Source organism: Podarcis melisellensis (genome assembly GCF_964234715.1).
Source record: "Podarcis melisellensis genome assembly, chromosome: 6".
NCBI classification, from domain to species: Eukaryota; Metazoa; Chordata; class Lepidosauria; order Squamata; family Lacertidae; genus Podarcis; species Podarcis melisellensis.
Window position 1 is genome coordinate 10,401,784 of NC_138538.1, and position 22,051 is coordinate 10,423,834.

Sequence of the window (22,051 nt, forward strand, 5' to 3'; positions counted from 1 at the left end):
AGTCACATGGCACAGCAGCAGCATTTATCTCACAACCTCTCAGAAGCCTCATAATTAAACCATTTCATTGTTTGTTCCTTGTGTTATATATTCTTTTGGTAACATTCATTTTCTCAAAAAGTTCCAACTTGTTTCTGCCACCCTCCGAATGACAGCACTCTGGTAACCAAGCTAGACAAAATGTTACACAACCTTGACTCCAATGCATTTTGATTAGTGTGCTGGTTTGGACCAGCTCTTCTGAAGCAAGAACATCCTGTGTCACACTAGGAAATGCTTTCCCAGCACAACATTTGAGCCAACTTCTCCCAATGTTAAGAAGGGCTTATTGCCCAAACACAGAAAAGTAGTCAGAAGACTTGTTCAGAGATACACATACCAAGCAAGCATGGTAACAAGCATCTTGAAAATAGGCAGCCACCTGCAGCAGATTTTGCTGTGTTTATTTTTCCATAGAAAATAGCCCAATACCATGGTGATGACAGATTGTGCTAATTTATTCAGGCTTCGCTGACTTCTTCTTACAAGATCATTATCTGCCTTTCACAAGGCGAAACTGCTTAATTTTTGGCAGCAAACTGGATGGCTCAGGACATTTTACTATAAAAAGGTTCAATATCTGGAAAAATAAACAGTATACTGTAATTACTACTGCTTTAAGAGAAGTCAATCTGCTGCTTTTCATACTTGCAGGCTAATGTTTTCTTTTCAAAATCAGAGGGGAAAGCCCAAAAATAATGAAAGGCAGCAAACTGACCACTAAAAGCGGCAGGAATAATACTGCTTACTTTTTCATAGATTCCTTTCTCATTACCGCATCTCTAATAATTTGTTAAGCAACAGTTACAAGTATTTCTCTTACGACACCAACAGATCTTGTAAAGGCTTCAGTGCAAATGATTCTACTGCCTTGAAATCAAGCTATTTATAATATACCTTACACAGTATATCCCGTCTTCTTAGAAAGCTTAAAAAGCTGCAAATATTATCTTTAAAATGTAAGAAAGAAACAAATTGAATTACAAAGGTACAAAACATAAAAGTCTCAGTTCAGATAACTGTATGCTGCTGTAGCATTTCATTTTTTGTCTGGGAGAGTATAAAATAAAATGAAAAATATAAAAAAGGAAACAAAAGTTGCATAACACTATAATTTTATACTGTACATGCTTGTCTAAGAGAAAGGTATATAAATGAAATTATTATTTTAATACATATACATTTCTTTAAAACCTATTATAATATTATTTAAAAACCTACTATATTTTTTATCAATGCCTTCCAAATGTCACAATATTTGTCTATTCACAGTCAACATCTATATGCTATCCGTTCTTATGTTGTAAGAATTGTCATATCTTCTATCCATTGATTAAAGGGGGCCATGGATTTATCTTCCCAGTGGATTAATATTAGTCTTTTTAGCTGTAGGGAGGGCATGGAGAATCCATTTACACTACCAGCTGTCAAGTTCCATATCCTAGGTAGATAATTTAAAATAGTATTATCTTCTGACAATATTAGCTTTTTCCTCAAAGTAATATTTATACAATTTACACCAGCAAGAGGTGCACAGCTTACCAAGATGTACTAGCTTACTGATCAAATATTTTATACAGTATTTTATTCCAGTGAACCAAAGGTAGTCTAGAAGTTGTGAGCATGCTTCACAAGTGACATCCACAATTGAATGTGGTGGCGATGAGGAAGAGAGAAAGGGATTAGATCGCTCAAATTCTTGAGATAGCAATGAAGAGGGTGGCCTGAATATTTATGAAATAGTTCACTTTTTCTTGGCAAAATGCACTGTAAATTGCATACATCCCAAATAACGATACACACACAAACACACACAAATACAGGTAATGGATCAGATCTCTCACAGCAGCACTGAATTAATTCTCATGGAATCTGAAAACCAGTTTCTTTTTCAGTAATAGTTCTGAATGCATGAACAAACAAGATAACAAATCTTTGAGACTTTCAGAGATGCTCTACTGGTGCTACCCTTCCAGCTTGAGCTCTGAAGGCCATACCTCCTAAGCAAACATGAGAGCAGAAATTTATCAGAAGAGCATTTGAGATCCTCCCCCAAATAGCATACCTGATGATAATTTGCTTATCTCAGTTCCCTAGAAAAGCTACAGAAACAATTTGCAAATTAAGCTGAACATGTAGCTCTTAATTCTGGTCACAATGGGGTAGGTAACCCATACCTTTGGTCTGATATGCTCATTTTCAGGGTGGTATGTCCCACTACAATAGATGCCTGTTTAGGACTGACAGTAGCACCATCTTGCATGTTTACTCTCTAAGTTAGGATTTATATGGCCATGTCACCTCCACACATAAAGCCAACTCTTGCATTCATATAGACTGCACAGTCTATATGAAACATGTGAAAGGATCCAACATAAATTCATGACTCGGTCTACCAGGAAAGCACTCCTGATTGATCTATTTTTGAAGGAAACAACGGCTCAATAAGCTTGATAGCAAGCATTAATATCTGCAATTGCTTTTCAGAGTTACTGTTGAGATTAAATTTCTTTTCTGAACAAAACAAATGAAAAATGGGAAGAGATACATAAAAAAAAACACATTTAACCACCTGAAAGACATCCTGGTGAAAGACAGAAAGGGGGAGGGGGCAGAAAAAGAATCAGCCACCTGCAGACATGAAGACATGATCAGTTTTCTTGTTTATAAACTGTTTTAGCAAAACTAATAGAGCTTATGTAGTAGCCTTTTCTGTCCCACTTGACTAATCCCTGAAGTTTCATAAGTGTAATGAAACAGGTTGTCCAAGATGTTATAAATACCAAGATGCCCTAGAACACTGAGCACTGCCATTTGAAAATAAGATTTCTCAACCTGGCTTCTACAAGTCAATGAAATATTCAAATATAAACTTGCTGAGAGCTTGTGGATTAGAGACCTTACTTAAACAATAGTACTTCACCAAATACTACCTGATAAGACATCATAGGGAATACACATTATGAAATATAGCCAATGTTAGTCCTACACAGAGTAGACTCACTGAAATTAATCAACAGGACAAATTTAGGTCAATTTCAATGGGTCTACTTGGAATAGGACTTAGGAAACAACTTGATGCTCCATGTGGGAATAAGATGAAAAGGTCTGTGCAAAAAATGCCAAATACAGTCCAAAGGGGTGTAAGACTATCCTGAAAGTTAGTACATAGAAACAAAAAAGATGGGCCTTAAAGTGACAAGCCAAACACTAGCCACCTGAACACCAAACACAGAGTAAAGACAATCCAAATTTCTCTTCTGTGGGTTAAATGTCATTAGTAAGTGATGTCACAATGATTTCAGTGGGTCTACTTTAAACATAACCAAGTCTGGATACTACCCATATCCTTTACCTAATGTTTCAGAGTGAAGTAAAAATCACTTCAGGGTGGCTAGTTCAACCTTGACATTCTAGCAGATCTGAGTGACTGTGTGGGCTAGTTGACTATCTGTACTTTGTGCCATGCTTTACATTTGTTCTTATGTGAAGATATGTAAACACCTAGTAATTGAGATAAGGGTTCATTCCCCAGTGTTCTGTATAAAATAATACTCTGTCATGAGTCTATGGAGGTGTCATGGAGGGGGTGATCAGAACCTGAGGAAGAATGGTAAGGGCTCAGGGAATTGGAGCTGGATGACCCCAGGAGCAGTTTGGGATAGGGGAGTTGAGATCAGGATCTCTTTTTTAAAAAAATATTTTTTATTAACCGGCCAATCAAATCAAATCAAATCAAATCACATAAATTCTGAATTACAAAGCCGAATTTTAAATTTTGTTGAGGGGACCCATATTTCAAGATCCGAAGGGGGATCAGGATCTCAAGAAGCATCAGAGTCCAAGGTAGGGATCATCAGTTTGGGGAAAGGAGAACTGGATTCTGGGGAGGACCAATTTGGGTTGGCAGTGAAAGTTTCCACCCTTACAATGTCAAACTGTCCTAGTGAGAATGTTGAGGAGCCACCTCCAGTGTTTCCTCCTGCCTATATGGGGCCTTTCTGTACTGGAGAGACAAATGAGTGTAAGTCAGATTACTGACTGGACAAGAAAACGACAGCTCCAGCACATGCAGGTTCAACTCACTTGAAGAAATGCCTGCTTGCTTGCCCAATCTAGAGATCCTGGCTGCTTGCTACACAAACAGCTGTGCCAACAGCTGTGCCTGCCCCATCTCTCAAAAAGAAGAGACAGTTGGCTTGTCATTTGTTAGATCTATGTCTTAACTTTTGCACAGCCATTTATCTATATCTCTTGCGTACCTGCTGTACCTTGTAGCCTATGCCTTGCCAATGAACTGATCTGATCTGGACATTAAAGACTTTCACAGAAACCGAACTGGGAGAGTTAATTGTCCAGCAGTGAAAGTCAAGGCACACCTTATGATTTGTATCTTCCAAATTCTTGCTCTATAAGCTTAAACATAAGCCTTGTAGTTATAACTTCTCTCCACACCTTTAAAGTAAACACCAGCCACATATTTATCCAAGTACTTGCACTACCCAAAGAGTGGCATTTATGTTAGTGTGAAAAATGCATTACTGCCACACCATTCTTCTGCTGAACACTGAGCATGAAAACATGGCCGCAATGAGACAAAACATATTATCTAGCAGTCCACTAATTTTGGCTTAGAACCCAGCCAACATTTTTGTTCATCAGTAACCCTGCCGCTCCTCCATGTTATCCAGTACACAGAAAACACACAAAAATGAAGCAGCAAACTTTTCACTTCATCCCCACCAAAACCCTCAAAATCAGAAACAGTAGATGCCTCTTCCACTGTTTCTGATCTTCCTAACTATCTGGTATGAACTAACTGTCTCATCTCACATTCAACATTAGAAGGTAAAACAGTAGAAAAGACTCACACGGCTTCTAATTTTCTCCAAAGCACAGCAGAAAACAAGAGATGAAACCCTGCCCTTTCACAGTTTTAGTTTTTTAAAAAAAGGTATCCCACCGAACAGCCTATTCAGGCTCTTGTGCACATTCCTGAGAAACTTGGGAAAGGGAGGGCTAGTTCCTCCCACCTCACTCAAAGTGAAACCAACACCTCCCCTTTTCAGAGTCCTCTTCACATGCACACAATTACCTAAATTGTCTGGTTTACTACAGTTTGTTTTAATAGCATCTCTCGCTTTAGTCTTTAAGGCATCAAATTTATGGCTGGTATTGACAACCATCTTTGTGGGCCTCTGATTTTATGTATTAAACATATACAGCTATTAAGGAATAAACTTGGGGGGGGGTAATAGAAATTGGACTTGTAACAAATGTGGCAGTGTACCCTCACCACCTAGCAGAAGTGCTGTTCAAAGTTCCAGCCTGTGAGCCATGCACTCATCCAGGATACCATATTACTATTATACTATACAGTGGTACCTCGGGTTAAGAACTTAATTTGTTCTGGTGGTCCATTCTTAACCTGAAACTGTTCTTAACCTGAGGTACCACTTTAGCTAATGGGGCGTCCCGCTGCTGCCGCGCCGCCGGAGCAAGATTTCTGTTCTCATCCTGAAGCAAAGTTCTTAACCCGAGGTACTATTTCTGGGTTAGCAGAGTCTGCAACCTGAAGCGTCTGTAACCCAAGGTACCACTGTATTATTAGAGACTCATGCAGGGCATTCCACTCCCTCAACCCCAGCTTTGTTTTCTTTTCCAACTGACAGTCAACATTCCATTGTTACAGAACTCAATCCTTACTGGGCTGTTTTGGGGAAAGGGATCAACTGTCCCCTTATGTCTCTCCAGAAAACATTTTTGTACTTCTGCATGTCCTGAGGTTCCCCTGAGCATGCCAGTAACTCCCCATTTGTTTCTTAATGATCCCACTGGCATTCACTACTTGGGTTCCCTAGTAGGAATAATCTCTCTCACTATTGCATAATGTCTGCTTGCTCTCATCAGCACACTATATTCTGTTCAAATGGTAAAATTTGAAAATTGTATAAAGATATTGGAACAGAGATAACACAACTAGTGCAGCACCTCAAGGAGCAAACCTTTACTGGCCCTACTGAACATTTTCCAAGACAATAGTGCCCACCCACATTCAGTGTTCGAAACTCCCATTGTTCTAGGCACATTCTGCGACAGGGAATTACATTAGGGAGAGCAGTTCTTGAGCTCTGGGCATAGTTCCGTGCCTAAGATTTCAGATTATAACTGCAGAGTGGAAGGAAAGGAGGACCATTTTCTGCCTCCCCACTTCCAGCTACTCTCTGAAGACTGGAGAAGAGACCCTCCTAAGAATATTAGAGGGGATGGGCAGGGGAAGGACTAGGCCATGTGAAAAATGAACATAATATTTTAGCTGCAACTAAATTACAGTGGTACCTCTGGTTAAGAACTTAATTCGTTCTGGAGGTCCGTTCTTAACCTGAAACTGTTCTTAACCTGAGACACCACTTTAGCTAATGGGGCCTCCCACTGCCGCCACGCCACCGGAGCACGATTTCTGTTCTCATCCTGAAGCAAAGTTCTTAACCCGAGGTACTATTTCTGGGTTAGTGGAGTCTGTAACCTGAAGCGTCTGTAACCCGAAGCGTCTGTAACCCGAGGTACCACTGTATATGGCTGCAACAACTGAATGTCTAGGCATGCTTTTTTATAACAAGAATACAAAGCTGAAAATGAATGTTTTCTGCTTTATATTCTTGTTATAAAAAAGCATGCCTAGATGTTCAGTTGTTGTAGCCATAGCCTAGTTTTAAGGTGCCATTTAGCTCCTAGCTTTCATATCTCAGTTTCTAACACTGCTCACATTATAAAGGGCTTATAACACAACTACTCTAGGCAGCCAGAAGCATCATAGCTGGACACCAGAGAGAACTGTCAGGAATGAACATGGACCAGTGGTACCAAATTGTATGGGAAACAGCCTTACTAGAAAAGCTAACCAACGGACTGAAACTGGCATGGAGACAAATAGAAGAGGTATGGCTCCCCTTTATTACATACGCAGTCCAACAAGAACCCACTGACAGCATATGAACCAATCTTTCTTTGGTGATCACAAGTAAGACTGTCATCCATGAACGCAGTCTTAACAGTGTGGGGGAGGGAGATTGTTGGGTTAAGTCAGTCATATTGTTTCATATTTCCATATGAATCAATATGGCTAACTTGACCCAACAATCTCCTCACCCGCCCCATGCAAACAAATCTCACTGCAGCCAATTAAAACAACCAATGATGCCCTGGGCCCCATCCAATCTCTTACTACTGAGGAAATATAATAAATGAATAGACGGAGGACCTATCAAAGTGAAGCTGACATAAAACCCCACATATGAACCAAGTATTATCACCCCTCCTTCTGCCCCAACTTTATGCTGTATACAACATTAATGTCTCACTTTAAATGTAAAAAAAGATTCTACAACTCAAAGAAAGAGACGAGGCATGTACTGTTAAAGAAAATCTTTAACAAAACAAAAAAAATTAAAGAAAAGAAACAAGCATTTCTCTAGTACACTTACTTAGAGGTAAGCTTCAGTAAACTCAAAGGACACAGGCTTACAAAAAAAAGTATTTAAGAACTGAGTGAAAATGATCAGTCCCTACATTTGGCCACAGGCCTTCCTCAGTGGTACGGTGGCATAAAAGTAATCAATGTGAAGTTTCTCCCTTGCATAGGAACCATTCAGGATCTCTTTACAATATACTTATGTCATTCTTGCTATATCATACAGCACTCTACAAAACTTGGGCAAACTACAGACTGGTACATCCTGATAAATGCAGTATTGCAATCTATATTGCAATCAAACATTATTACTTCTTCCAAGTACTCAACCCTCTTTCCTATTACACCATATACAAACATGGTTTATGCCTTCATTTTAATAATAATAATAATAATAATAATAAATTATAATAATAATTTATAAGCCTCTCTGGGTGGCTTCCAACAAAATATTAAAATACGGTAAATACAGTAAAACACAGTAATGATTTTTCATATCAAACAGTGTCATCAATGCTATGGAAATTATCTAGGAGGAAAGCACTGTAACTTAATTAACAAGCCAATCCCATGGGCCTATCTGCATCTACCAGCTTTGCATTTCTTTCTCTTTCACCACACTCCATTGCTAAATTCCTGGAAGAAGACTAACACTGGAATCCTATACATATCTAGTCAGAAGCAAGTCCTATTGAGTTCAGTGGGATTTGCTCCCAGGTAAGCAAATACAGGATTGCAGCCTCACTGAAAGCCCCCATGAAGATAAAGGTAAAGGTACCCCTGACCATTAGGTCCAGTCACGGATGACTCTGGGGTTGCGTGCTCATCTCACTCTATAGGCCGAGGGAGCCGGATTTTGTCTGCAGTCAGCTTCCGAGTCATGTGACCAGCATGACTAAGCCACTTCTGGCGAACCAGAGCAACGCACGTAAATGCTGTTTACCTTCCTGCCGGAAGTATTTATCTACTTGCACTTTGACGTGCTTTCAAACTGCTAGGTGGGCAGGAACTGGGACCGAACAACGGGAGCTAATCCCGTTGTGGGGATTCAAACCGTCAACCTTCTGATCGGCAAGCCGTAGGCTCTGTGGTTTAGACCACAGCGCCACCCGCGTCCCACTGAAAGCCCCTATAGCCACCCCCATTTTGGGAGCCATATGTGCTTTCCAATTCCTGAAATGGCAGAAATTGCTCTGGAGAACTTTGTGTACTCACTCTAGAGCAATTTGTGTCACTTCAGTAACTAGAAAATTATTAAGTTAAGAAGTTGCAGTGACAACATCCACTAAGTTCCTGCTCCCATGTTATGGCTGCTTTTATTAACTCGGTGCATCTAGCAACACACTAATAAAAAATTAATTATTGTGACAAATGACCGCAACAATTCTTAGTGAAACACACAAAACAAAGCAGATAAAAGTTACTCTCTGGGGAAGCATTTTTCTGTCAGTGGAAACATAAGATGACACCAATAGTTGCAGCTAATTAGAAGAGAATGCAGCATGTCAAGAAGAGTCTCTTTTCAAGACAAAGAGACTGAGTAAATGTGTACTGCACATTGTCCCAGAAAACCTGAAGTTAAAGCTACATATAGCAATTTCGAACTATGTTGTGTAATCATTGAGAGGGCACTTTCTTGGCAAAGTTAAGCAATTCTCCCCTTTCACTTCAGTGGAACAGAGTTAAGCACATGCTTGACTCTCCTATGAAAATTAATAAAATGTAAGCATTTTAGCTCTGGCTATCTTGTGCTCAAAATGTATAACTTATTTTTATATAAAACATAAAGTCTTGACACCTTAAGTCTTAACCTTCAGATTCCTCAACTATTAAATAAATACATATATTCAAGGATGGCTAGTACCCCAGTTTTAAACATTTATGCAAACTTTTTTAAAAAAGAAATTTCATCAATACACATGAAGCTTTGAGTGCCATCATTAAACAAAAACAAAAACCTAGTTTCCCTACTCAAAGCAGGTTCAATCTAAATATTGATAAGTTAAGACTAGTGAACTGATTCAGGCTACAATCCTATGCACCCTTAACTAGAGGTGAACCTCAATAAACTAATGGCCTTTATTTCTGAGGAAATATGTTTAGAATTCCCCTGCACATAAGTCTCTTTCCTTATGGTTCTACAAAGTCTAAAGTAGTTTCTGTAGCAGTCAGTAATGTCAAAGTAGAGTAGCAAAAGTTAAAGGTCAACAAATAAACCAGAACAAGAAAAATATATTGAAAAGTAGATATGAGTGTTTGGGCCAGGAAGGCAGATTTAATTCCTTTAATGCTATCACCTAAATTGCAGAAAGAAATTAAACAGATTTACAAATGTTTGGGCCCAACATGTTAAAATGCCCTGTTAAGTTAGTACTATAATCAAATTCAGACACATTTATTCAGGTTTAAAACCTTTTCCTATTTTTTTCTTTACATGCTAATGTAACAAAGATCCACTAGAATGACAGTGCAGCCCAGGGCAGAGTTTGATCAGCCTTTTATAATTACAGGTGAACTTGCATAAAGATAAAAATGTCAACGGACTTACATGCTCACTCTCTCTGCTGCTGCTCCCAGTTGAAATTGAAAGAATAGTCAAATGTCATTAGCACATCCTTAAAGACATTCCTGGGTGTGTTGTGATTCCCTGTTTTGCCAAACGATGCACTAGGTCACTGAGGGACATGTTGGCACACACAGATTTAAAACCTACACTTACACAACGGACCTTAACCAACTCTCCACGATGTTTTTTTAGATATGGTCACTGCACCTCATGTAAATATGCATTGCAGGTGAAAGAGTTTTCTAATAAATAAGGCTTTAAGTTTGTTTTGCAATCATTTGCCACATGCGCCACTTCACGCATAATTTACGTGATTATGTGCAGTTGTGGGTTATTGTTTGTAGGACCCGCCATTAGACCCATTAGGGTCAGGATATCTGAGCATCGTTCCGGAATCAGAAATGGTGTTGTTGACGTGCCTTTGGTACAACACTTTACTCAAACGTCACATTATGATGAGGATCTAACATTTTTTGTCATCTTGGCACATCAGGGACCTATTGATTAGAACAAGCTAAAAAGATTCTTTTGCAGAAAGAAACCAGATTTATTTTTCTACTCAACACTTTAAATCCTTCAGGCTTGAATACACAATTAGATTACAGCTGTTTTTTATGAGTTATTACATGGTTAACATCTTAAAGGAATATTATCAATTTCTTAAAAAAATTATTTATGGTTTTTAGTTAAAATATGGTCTCTTTAAGAAGCATTTACAGAAATTATAGCCACCTGTGGTTGTAGCCAATATTGCCTCTCTCTATAGGCATTAGGTTAATGGTCATGATGACTGAATCCATTATGTTCCATGTCTCTGATATACAAGAATACGGTATGTAAATTTATTGTTTAGTATGTGTGTTATGTTACTTGGTTTTGTGTAAAATTGCATCACATTATGTTCATTTATATAATCCAGAGTATGCACGGCTGACGAAGCCCAGTTGGGCGAAACAAGGAATTATCATGGAATCCTTGTCTTATTTTCTGCATGTGCCATTCTTCCAAGTTTTTCTTCTGATACCTACATACAAATAACGCTAGAATTCTTAAGCATCTTCACATGGAACACTACAAGATTGAAATAAGAATTCCACACTGTGGATATATGAACTGAATAGATTATATTTCCTGATCTATCTGCTGGACTTTAATTTCTCATAATATGTTTTGTTTATATAATACGTTGGTCTATAGAACCATATATTTTGATATATGTTGAATTGCATTTAAAAATAATTTATATAGTTACATACACCCTGTTGCGTTGTTTGTGTTGTTGTCAGCTGCTCCCAGTTCGCCACCACAAGCAGAACTGAATGAATGGAACTACATTTCTTGGACACTACTTTCTCCCTAATCCTATAAAGCAGGGGTAACACCTCTGGTGTGTTGATATTTTCACCCCTCCCATTGACAGACTCCTGATCTGATGTTTTGAGAAAGGAGGGGGCGGAAACTGCTCTTCTACTCTTCCACTCCTGACTGACTGCCTGACTCTGTGCGTGCAGAGAGTCTTATCTATGTAGTGACTAGAAAGGAAGCCCTGTTTAGGGAAGCTTTTAATGTTTAATAGGTTATTGTATTTTAGTGTTTTGTTGGAAGCCGCCCAGAGTGGCTGGGGAAACCCAGCCAGACAGGGGGGTATAAATAATAAATTATTATTATTATTATTATTATTGATGGCTGAGTGGGAGATGTAACACTCATGCAAGCCAGTAGTTTGTTAGTTTGTAGTAGCTATTAGAAATAAAAGGAGTTATGCTTCACAGCTAGCTTCCGCGTTATTTATACTCTGCATGAGTCTGGTGCTCACAATGCACAGTTGTGGATCCAGTGCACTGGGACCTGCTTCTGAAAGTGCTCCAGTCACCTAGCCCAGTCGGGGCAGAACCAGTTATTGGGCCCAGTTGCTGACATCAGTTGAAAGGCGTACTGACATGGAGTTCATGATGTGCTCCTTCTGAGGTAGTTTGTCCACCTTTGGTCCCCACCCCACACTCAGCTCTCACCTGTGGCTCCTAGAAGGTGTCAGCATGCAACAGTGGTCACATGCCAGGATCAGCTTCAACTGGCCGGGTAAACCAGGTGAGGGTAGTCAATGGGTCTCAAACCCTCAGTGAGTTATGGACTTCCCTTGCATGTGTAGACAGGCTCAAGTGGATTGAGCAGATGAGACAAACAGTGGGTCCAACAGTCAAGATGGTGGTTTCTGCACATGCTGCAGAGGGAAGTGGGGGGCAGATGGGGCTCAACAACATAGGAAGGTAGCTCTGATCCTAAGTCTCCTCTGCCTTGCGGGATATCTTCAGGAGAAGAAAAGGCTAAGGAATACACCCAGCACAAATCTGGAGTGGAGTCCCTAAAGCAGTTGGATGGTGCCTTGCATGCCTCTTTCCAGCAACTCCTGCAGCAAAGTTGGTGCCATACATATGGCTCTGCTTTTATCTGAACTACATCAGCAAGGCTGAGAGGAGTCTTGTCATCTGGGCAGCCCAGAACCTCCATACACACTGCCCAGGCATGTGCTCTGGGGAGGTCACTTTAGTGCAGCTAAAATAGCAGTTCAACTTCACCCAAAAATGTGCATTCTACTGCCTTTACAGACAAATGGATGCCAACAACAACAACCTACACTTACTCCGTCTGTAGCAAGAAGGAAGTGTTGAGCCTCAAGCCCATTCCCAAATTTTCCTCAGGGCAAACGTCCTGAACAAGCAAAGTTCCACATCAATATTTTTGGAAAGCTTGTTTCCTAGGATACTTAAAGAACTCTAACAGTTTGAGCAGATCAATACATATATTCATAAGTTTTCTCCTTACAGCTCTGATAAAAAAACATCAAAATGTACCTTTTCAACTCCAAATGACAGCTTCTCTTCCTATAAAAATTGATTTATGGAATTAGGTTACCAACTGCATTCATCTAACACAGCCTTCCCCAACCTGGTGCCCTCTGGAACTCTGGCCAGCACAGCCATACAATAACATAGAATATGCACAAGGTACAATTGTAAATCAAATGTTCAATTCTTTCAATTCAATATATAGGCTGTGACAATACCAAAAGCAGCATGGTTAAACCAAAAGATACAGTTCTAGTTGATAAGTAAACCTTTTCCCTTCTCTGAACTGTTGCCCGTATAACAATAATGTATTCTGCATCCAAAAAGTGCCTTGAGAAACTACACTAAATGAGCAAAAGCCTGTAAACAAGCAAAATACCTTGTTGTCTATATAAGCAACATAAAAAAGGTTTAAAATCTAAGATGCCAGCTGGAAACAGAGACAAAGGATACAGCTACATTTCTTGTGAAACATTCTATCATTAATATTTGAAAACATTCTAAACCTTTCATCAAGCCCAGTATAGGTCTGTGATTTCCGGTTTCATGTTTCACTGCTGTACATACAACTACCTGATATGAAGCAGCAAACAGGAATAATGCAATCCATAAAATTAATCATTCCTCCAGGTTTCATGCACTGGGAGACACTGTAATGCTTTGTGTAAATTTGTGGGGGCTGGGGAAAGCACCCATTCTCCAAATATGTAATAAGATTTGAATACAGCACTAGTATTAAAATCAATTTCAAATACAAAACATACCCAGACTGGAATAAAAATATCCACTTAAAAGGCTTATTGAAAAAGGAAAGTTTTCAATAGGCACCAAGACAACAGCTGTCTGATGTGCAGTGAGAGGAAGCTCTAAAAGGCCACCTGCTGTCACAGTAAACAAGATTCCTACTTCATAGAGAATGGACCTCTTGATGAGATGGTATCTACAGGGTGCCCTCTCCTGCAGAGGACAATGATCAGCTGGGTATATAAGGGGTGAGACAATCTTTTAGCTATTCTGGTCCCAAGCTACAAAGGACTTTGTACACCAATACCAGAACCTTGAACTTAGCCTACTAGCTAACTGGCAGCAAGTGCAGCATTTTCAGCAGTAGAATAACATTATGGCAGTGACTGATCATTGGGCAGCCTATGTTGATGCATTCTACACAAGCTGTAGTGTCTGAGCCCACATAGAGTGCATTGTAGTAATCCAACATGAAGCTTACCACAGACAATCAAGCTATCCTGGTCCAGAAACAGTTGCAGCTATCTTTCCTGCCAAAGCTGGAAAAAGGCACTCCTAGCTACTGAAGTCACCTGAACCTCTAGTCAGAGAGATGGATCCAAGAGCAACTCAACTATAAGCACGCTCCTTCAGGGGGAGTACAACCCCTGAAAAGCTTCTCTACAAGTTGAGGGGTCCTCCAGAACAACATGTGAAGTGGTGCTTGGGTATGCAGGAGTGAGAAGGGGAAATTGGCAAAAAATCATTTCCACTTCCTCTGGTAGGAGGCACCAATTGATCAGAGACCATTCTGTTCACAGAAGGGCATGTCTGGATCCAATCCATTATGATTTGATTGGGGTTTTTTTAAGCACGTGTTTCCATATGACCAATCATACTGAAGAGGTGGGGAAACTATTTTGGTTGAGATGTTACCCATACATGCCATATCTTATAAGAGGGGTTTTTTTCCTGAATGAGAAAGAAGGGGAAATGTCCCTTCTAAGGCAATTTCTGCCACCCATGGTTTTAATGTACCTGCATTAAGAACAAACAATGGCTGTGCACCATTTCAACTGATAAAGTGTGATCTTTTTTTTAATCAACTAACTATTGAACCTTAATTATTCTGCTTCATTAACTTTTTTACACAATGTGTACAAATTTTGTCATCAACTTGCAGTTAACCACTGTACTCAAAATTCAAAACAACTGCCCTGAGACGTTTTATATTCATTTGCCTTTGAACATTTCTAGTAAAAACAGAGCGGGGGGGGAGTGAAGGGAGAATCACACCCTTTTAAAAAGCCTCTTCTTCATACCTTTCACTATGCAAACACAACTAAATTATCTACTACTTCATTTAAAGCAGCCTGGACAGGCTAATTGACTTAACAGTACGGTATTTACAAAAAGGAAGAGGAAAGATTTCAGAAGTTTTGCCAAAATTTCTAGCTCTGGAAAACAGATATGTTACCCAGAAAGATTACACTAGTTGGATACAATATTGGATACAACACTTTCCCACAAATTACAACCTGGGCAATCCAACATGACCACCAATCTGTCTTTATGCATTTTTCTACTTTGGGGAAACTTGCTATGAACTCATACCTTTGTATACTTTGGTTAGGTTTATTTCACTGTACAGTGGTGCCTCGCAAGACGAAATTAATCCGTTCCGTGAGGCTCTTCGTATAGCGGTTTTTCCGTCTTGCGAAGCAAGCCCATTGACAGCTTAGCGGATTAGCACTACAGCTGTCAAGCGGCTTCCAGCGATCAGCTGTTAAGCGGCTTATCAGCGGAACAGCTGATAAGCGGCTTAGCGGCTTAAGAAAAGGGGGGGAAAAGCGGGAAAAACCCCGCGGGGGGATGCAAGATTTTTTTCGTCTTGCGAAGCAACCCCATAGGGGAATTCGTTTTGCGAAGCACCTCCAAAACGGAAAACCCTTTCGTCTAGCGGGTTTTTCGTCTTGCGAGGCGTTCGTCTTGCGGGGCACCACTGTACCTATATAAGGGATTTGCTTTGTTTTAGTTACAGTGCAATAAATTTCCCAAGAGATATATAGGTCAAAGTTTCAGAAGTCTAATGTTTGACATTCTCACATTATGATCAATTTGAGCTATGATTAATTAACAATTAACTCTTAATCATTATAGTTCAGATACCACATTTTTCGCCCTATAGGACGCACTTTTTCCCCTCCAAAAATGAAGGGGAAATGTGTGTGCATCCTATGGGGCGAATGCAGGCTTTCGTTGAAGCCTGGAGAGCGAGAGGGGTCGGTGCGCACCGACCCCTCTCGCTCTCCAGGCTTCAGGAAGCTATCCGCAAGCCTTGGGAGCCCGGCGGAAGTTCCCGCTGGGCTCGCAAGGCTTGCGGACGGCAGCCTGCTGCCTGAAGCACAGGGCGTGCTCCGGAGCGCACCCCGGGCTTCGGGCAGATGTCCGCAAGCCTTGGGAGCCTGGCGGGACTTCCCACCGGGCTTGCAAGGCTTCCAGGCGGTAGCCTGCAGCCCAAAGCACGGGGCACGCTCCGGAGCGCACCCTGGGCTTTGGACAGATGTCCGCAAGCCTTGGGAGCCCGGCGGAACTGTCGCGAATTCCTCGCAGCGCTTTTAGCAGAAACGCTCAGAGTCCCAGGTTTTTCCCAGTGCAGTCTTTTTAATGTGAGCTATATACAGGTATTTACAAAAACAGTCTTTACAGAGTACCTGCTCCTTAAGGCAAACGAATACTCTCCACCACACCACAGCACAACCACTACACAACCACAGCAGCTGTTGAACAGGCTTTCCTTTTAAAACAGGTGATAGCCAATCACATTCCTGCTGAGGCACTCTGACCCAGCACTTCACAGAGTATTGCATCAGCCTGTTGAAGCCTGCAGACTTACTCAGTATCCTGCGAATCCCAACAGGGACTTCCCACCGGGCTCCGAAGGCTTGCTGATAGCAGCCTGTTCTGGGGGCTGGGGTCGGGGGAAGCTCGGGCTTCCCCCGCCCCAGTCCCGTGCCTGGGGGGGAAATATTTTTTTCTTCTTTATTTCCCCTAGGTGTGCCCTATGGGGTGAAAAATATGGTACTTGTCAAGCACTGATATTTAAAAAGAGGAATATTTTCAACAAAAGCACCAAAACATTACCTAATTCATTTGTCAGGTCAATTCAAGCTTGGGTCAGTAGTCTTATCAACTACCTTAAAATGATAAAGACACTAATAATCGTGTAATGGTCTTCTACCAAGTAGGGAATCACCTACGTACATCAGTTGCTGAAATAATAAATTCAACAGATGGTAATTCAAATATATTAAAAGTTTTTTCCTCATCTCACCACGATCCCCAATCAATAATCAAATTCCCTTGGTTTCCCAATTGTGTGAACACTAGTAGTTACTTCCACCTATTTGCAATAATATAAAGTTGATGGGGTAAAATGGTCTCTTGGGTCCCAAAACAGAAGCACATTGGTCAAGTTTACATCATCATTCCAGACTACATAAGTGTCTCTCTCTCCTTACTCCTGCTGTCTTCCCTTCAGGCCTTTGTCCTGGCTTATTTTCCTGCTTTGGTAACTTGACATTAAACCAGAATTCCCTGTTTCAAACAAATGGAAGGCTCTGGATTGATACAAGCCAGAATCTTCTCACCAAAGCTAGAGAACAACGGAAGGAGGCAAAGGCAGAGAGGCCTAATTCTCATTCTCAACTTTATAAACTAGTAACAGCTGGGTAAAGGGACGCAGGTGGCGCTGTGGGTTAAAGCCTCAGCGCCTAGGACTTGCCGATCGAAAGGTCGGCGGTTCGAATCCCTGCGGCGGGGTGCGCTCCCGCTGCTCGGTCCCAGCGCCTGCCAACCTAGCAGTTCGAAAGCACCTCCGGGTGCAAGTAGATAAATAGGGACCGCTTACCAGCGGGAAGGTAAACGGCGTTTCCGTGTGCGGCTCTGGCTCGCCAGATGCAGCTTGTCACGCTGGCCACGTGACCCGGAAGTGTCTCCGGACAGCGCTGGCCCCTGGCCTCTTGAGTGAGATGGGCGCACAACCCCAGAGTCTGGCAAGACTGGCCCATACGGGCAGGGGTACCTTTACCTTTACCTTTTTAACAGCTGGGTAAGAATACAAGTTCTTGCCCACTAGATAATACTGCTCAAAAATTAAACAGCCTAGTTAATACAAAGGACATGTATAATAGGAATCTTACCTGTCAAATTAAATTTCACTGTAACATTGATTATATGATGGACTTGTAGACAGTCATTTGTACTGAAATACTTCACACCTTTTGCTCAAGCTGTGAGTACCTAAAAATAAAAAATATTAGTATAATTTTAAAATGGTATTAGAGATGGCATTTCCCCCCACTACAAAGCCAAAGTTATTTGAGGCTGTTTACCTGCTCTTAAGGTGGTAATGGCAATTTCCTAGCCACAGAAGTGGGCCAGGAGACAGTTTCAGTATTTGCCCCTTCCAACGAGCTCTTATTTACAAATAATGTATGTTGCATAGATGAACTGACTGACAGTGCTGAAGGGCAATCAAGAATTACCACTTCCTCATTAGAACTTTGCCTAACTGTAAGCCCACTGGGTACCTGCATGCCCCAATTCTTCCATCCTAATTTGATCTTCCAAGTTTTGGAATTACTACAACATAATAATACCTATGGAAACTTCCTCACTGTGGTTTCTTGACACAGGAAGGCTTAACAGTGCAAGCTTTTAGAATCTGTGTTTCACTCTGCCCAGTGCTTTACATAACAAAGAAAAGCTAAAAATTAAGGAAGTGATTGCATGCAACTATGTCAACCAATATTTTTAACCATATCCATAAGCCCAATATGCTATATTTAGAGTCTTAATATGATTAATTATTATTTGTCTTTAAAAATGGAGCCAGAGAATAAAGCCAGCCCTCTTGTGACATCTCTTCTGCTTCTAAATGAAACCAGGCTATCGTCCTAATATACCGTATTTTTCGCTCTATAAGACGCGCCAGACCACAAGACGCACCTAGTTTTTGGAGGAGGAAAACAAGAAAAAAAAAATTCTGAATCTCAGAAGCCAGAACAGCAAGAGGGATTGCTGCGCAGTGAAAGCAGCAATCCCTCTTGCTGTTCTGGCTTTTGGGGTAGCTGCGCAGCCTGCATTCGCTCCATAAGATGCACACACATTTCCCCTTACTTTTTAGGAGGGGAAAAGTGAGTCTTATAGAGCAAAAAATATGGTAGTTAGACTAAAGTGATAATGTGAGAGAAGCAGAGTCAATTGAATGGCTATTAAGAATTAGAAATTAAAATTTATGCTGAATGCAGTATTTATATTCTGGTTGCTTACAAAACAGACACAATTGGGCTGACCCCAAATATTTCACTAAACTATCAGCAAGCATATATGCATTAACTTTTCTGCCATTGCTTCAATTCAGGAAAGATGTTTTTAAAAGAAACGTTATTAATTTTTTTTAAGTAAAGACATAATGCAAACAACATCAAACATACTGAGAGAAAAGGAAAACTATAATGTGGTAATCCAGACATCCAATATAGGAAAGTCAATTTGTTTACCTTTTTTACATAATTTAAGATTCAAATTATGAATGAAAAGGGAAGTCCCCAATATGTTTGTTTGTTGTAAAAAAAAGAGAGATACACATATATTTAAAACTTACTTTGCAGACAGTGCTAAAGACTCTTCCTAACTTCAATTTTAGAATACCTGGATATCATATCAAATTTATTTCCAGGGTTGGGGTGCTCTCTGATGGCCCTGACTGCTGATGTGGAAAAGGTTCCAGCAACAAGAGGCTTTTTTAATGTAAGTGGAATGGCTCAAGGGCAGAGTGCCATAAATTACAGCCTGATTTGCCAACAACAGGAGGCCCTGAAAAGATGCTAATCTGCCTGCACCAAGCAAAGCTTGAGCCTAATTGGCTGCCTTCTAGAGTTGACCCCCAATCATATAACCACCAAGGAAGTACTAGAGAGGGAAACATTCTAGGTAAGAGATGGAGTAACTCTGCACTGAGTGTTTTGCACACAGTGGAAAAGGCAAATGCTATATCAGACAACAACACTAGCTTACATATGTGGCTGATTTTATACCAATTATGAAAGAGCCAGGATTATTAAACTGTATATTGATGGAAACACCACTACAAATAAGTATTTGTGTCAAAGTCTTTTCTTCAAACAAAGTGTAGGTTCAGTGTGTTGGGTTATATTTAACTAAGTTCTACACAGAGTAGACCAGGTAAAATTAAAGAACCTAAGTTAGACATGTTCATTAACTTCCATGGGTCTAACACTTGAGTAGGACTAGCACAGAATACAACCCAATATCTGTTATTTATCATATCAGTACTGTGCCCTTTCCCAAAGGAACTCAGGGCAGTGTTGTCAGGGAACCATGTTTCTCTGTCATTTTAAACATGTCTCTAGCAGCTCGATGCAAAAAGAACTCCATTTTGTCTATGAATGTATGATAGGCTGACTTTTAGATACCCAGGGTAAGAAATCCCTCCAGTAATATAGATTATGAAGGCATAAGACGTAAGAGCCCTGGAATATGCAGGTGCCTTCCTCTCTGCCTAGGTCTTAATGGAATCAAATCATACAGGCACATCCATTTATCAACAATCGATCTAGAGTTCAGACTTAGGAAAATCTCCAGGGAATTTCCAGGGAACTGGAAAACCTAGTAGGAAACAGATTAACACCCATTAAACTTAGGAACCACCACTGTTAGAAACTCAGATAGGCTAGGGTGACTGTGGTTGATTATCAGTTAAACACCTGGTTAGTTCAGATTACAACCTTGAGCTACTCCATGTGCCCCAGGAACAACACATCAGGTATTTTTCTAAGTCTAGTATTTGGTCAGGGCTACTTCCCATTCCAGGGACGTGGGTGGTGCTGTTGTTTAAACCACAGAGCCTAGGACTTGCCTATCTGAAGGTCAGCGGTTCGAATCCCCGCAACGGGGTGAGCTCCCACTGTTCAGTCCCAGCTCCTGCCAACCTAGCAGTTTGAAAGCACATCAAAGTGCAAGTAGATAAATAGGTACCGCTCCAGCAGGAAGGTAAACGGTGTTTCCGTGCGCTGCTCTGGTTCGCCAGAAGCAGCTTAGTCATGCTGGCCACATGACCCAGAAGCTGTACGCCAGCTCCCTCGGCCAATAAAGCGAGATGAGCGCCGCAACACCAGAGTCGTTTGCGACTGGACCTAACAGTCAGGGGTCCCTTTACCTTTACTTCCCATTCCAAAATGAAACAAGGATTGCATTCAACTTTTATTCAGAGTAGACCCATTAAAATTAGCAGCCATGGCTAACTTAGGTCAAGTAACTTCAGTGTGCCTACTCTGAGTAAAAGTTAGTTGGATATGACTGCATACCCCAACCTAACATTAATCCTAACTAACTGGCATCAGCATGAAACGTCACAAAACAAGCCCTTGAAAACAACCTTACAGCGCAGATGTGCTGATGCCCTTGCAAAGATAAGAAAGATAAATTACAGTTGCATACAAGCAGCAACCCTGAAACAAATATCAGGAGGTTTTAGTGCAAGCAGGACCAATGAAAAAAGTGCAAATGAGCCAATGCATGACAATACCAGTAGAGGACACTGAACAGCAATATTAAGGTATATTCACTACTACATTTGGTGGCAAATTACAAGCATGTGGCACATACCAAAAGACACACACCCCACTCCTTTTATACTTTTCATAATCTTGCCTCTCTGCATTATAGAAAGTGCTAAGAGTATAAAACATATATAGGGGTTCAAGATACACACCAGTTCCATCACTGTGATCAACTAACCTTCTGTTGCATTGAAATAACCCTTTTTTCCTAACCTACTTGAGACAATCTCAAGTAGGTTAGGATTGTGGGTGAAAGGAAAGAAAGAGAATTTTTTAGAAAGCATGTAATCCAGAGAAGTCAGAGAAACACTTGTAGTAGCATAAATATGTGCACTCCTAAGGACCCAGTACTATAGTTCTAAGGCTTGTAATCTAAGCCATGCTATGATGTGGGGTGGAAAAATAGCCATTTTATAAGTTCATTAGGAAGAATGAATGGATACCAATTATTAATACAATATTATGTTAGGTTGGCAGTAAGTTGTATTAAATGATTTTCATCTGATTATCCCTACTAAGTATGTGAGAGACTAAATGTATAGCACTGTTTTGTAAATTGGAATGAGAAAAATAAAAATGGGAGGTCAATAGCAATCACTAATCCTCCCCCCATTTAAATTTAAACAACACAAGGTAAATACATGCTATTGTCTTTTACTTTTTTTAAGTATTTGAATGAGAATGTCTACACAATATAACATTTAACCACATTAAGTATGTTTTAATATCCCCTTCAAATACTGTATTTCAAGTCAAACAC

At 40.5% G+C, this 22,051-nt stretch overlaps 1 protein-coding gene across 2 annotated transcripts in view; it reads right to left on the bottom strand.

Annotated features, from left to right (window-relative positions):
• OSBPL2 (oxysterol binding protein like 2) overlaps window positions 1–22,051 on the bottom strand; it is a 67,205-nt gene that overhangs the window by 37,283 nt on the left and 7,871 nt on the right. Inside the window, exon 2 of one of the 2 annotated variants that reach the window (XM_081917043.1) lies at window positions 17,848–17,947. The exons of the other annotated variant lie outside the window; for it this stretch is intronic. The gene's annotated coding sequence lies outside the window, so the exon portion shown is untranslated. The remainder of the gene's footprint in view (window positions 1–17,847; window positions 17,948–22,051) is intronic. 2 annotated transcript variants of the gene reach the window in all.